Source organism: Myotis brandtii, unplaced genomic scaffold (assembly GCF_000412655.1).
Source record: "Myotis brandtii unplaced genomic scaffold, ASM41265v1 scaffold169, whole genome shotgun sequence".
NCBI lineage: Eukaryota > Metazoa > Chordata > Mammalia > Chiroptera > Vespertilionidae > Myotis > Myotis brandtii.
The window spans coordinates 24,961-26,312 of record NW_005356215.1 but is presented as its reverse complement, the minus strand read 5'-3'; positions in this window follow the sequence as shown (position 1 = coordinate 26,312).

Sequence of the window (1,352 nt, the reverse complement as noted above, 5' to 3'; positions counted from 1 at the left end):
AATAAACCCAAAGCAGATGGAAGATTTAAGTGTAAGACCTGGAACCATTAAACTAGGAGAAAAACGGGCAGTCAGCTCTGACATCGTTCTTAGCAACATTTTTTTGGGATGAGTCTCCTTGCGCAAGGAAAACGAAAGAAAAAATAAACAAATGGGTCAGACTGGAAAGTTTTTTGCACAGCAAAGGAAATGCAACAAAATGCAAAGGAAACCCGAATGGGAGGAGAGATTTCATCCAATGACACAGCCAGTCAGGGGTCAATATCTAAATATATATAGAGAACTCATGCAACCTGATACCAAAACAGCAAACAGTCCGATTAAAAAAATGGACAGAGGCCCAAACCGGTGTGGCTCAGCGGATAGAGCATCAGCCTGCAGACTGAAGGGTCCCGGGTTCGATTCCGGTCAAGGTCATGTACCTGGGTTTCGGGCGCATTCCCAGTAGGGGGCGTGCAGGAGGCAGCTGAATCAATGTTTCTCTCTCATCGATGTTTCTTTTTAAAAAAATATATTTTATTGATTTTTTACAGAGAGGAAGGGAGAGGGATAGAGAGTTAGAAACATCCATGATGAGAGAGAAACATCTATCAGCTGCCTCCTGCACACTCCCTACTGGGGATGTGCCCGCAACCAAGGTACATGCCCTTGACCAGAATCGAACCTGGGACCCTTGAGTCCTCAGGCTGACGCTCTATCCGCTGAGCCAAACCGGTTAGGGCTCTCATCGATGTTTCTAACTCTCTCTCCCTCTCCCTTCCTCTCTGTAAAAAAAATCAATAAAATATGTTTTTTAAAACAATGGGCAGAGGAGCTGAATAGATGCATCTCCACAGAGACACGCTGATGGCCAACCAGCAAACGGAAAGATGCTCAATGCCACCCAGTATCAGGGACACGGAAATTAACACCACAGGGAGCTGTCACCTCACCCCTGTCAGAACGGCTGCCATCAACAAAGCAACAGACGACAAGAGCTGGCGAGGAGGCGGAGAAAGGGGACCCTCGTGCCTGGCTGGTGGGAATGCAGACGGAGCCACCGTGGAAGACAGCATGGAGTGTCCTCAAAAAGTTAAACATGGGTCTCCCAGCCCTAGCTGGTGTGGCTCAGTAGATAGAGCGTCGGCCTGCGGACTGAAGGGTCCTGGGTTCAATTCCCGTCAAGGGCACATGGCTGGGTTGCGGGCTCAATCCCCAGTGGGGGGTGTGCAGGAGGCAGCCGATCAGTGATTCTCTCTCATCATTGATGTTTCTAACCCTCTCTCTCTCTCTCTCCCTCTCCTTTCCTCTCTGAAATCAATATATCCTATATAATAAAAGGGTAATATGCAAACTGACCCTAACAGCAGAAC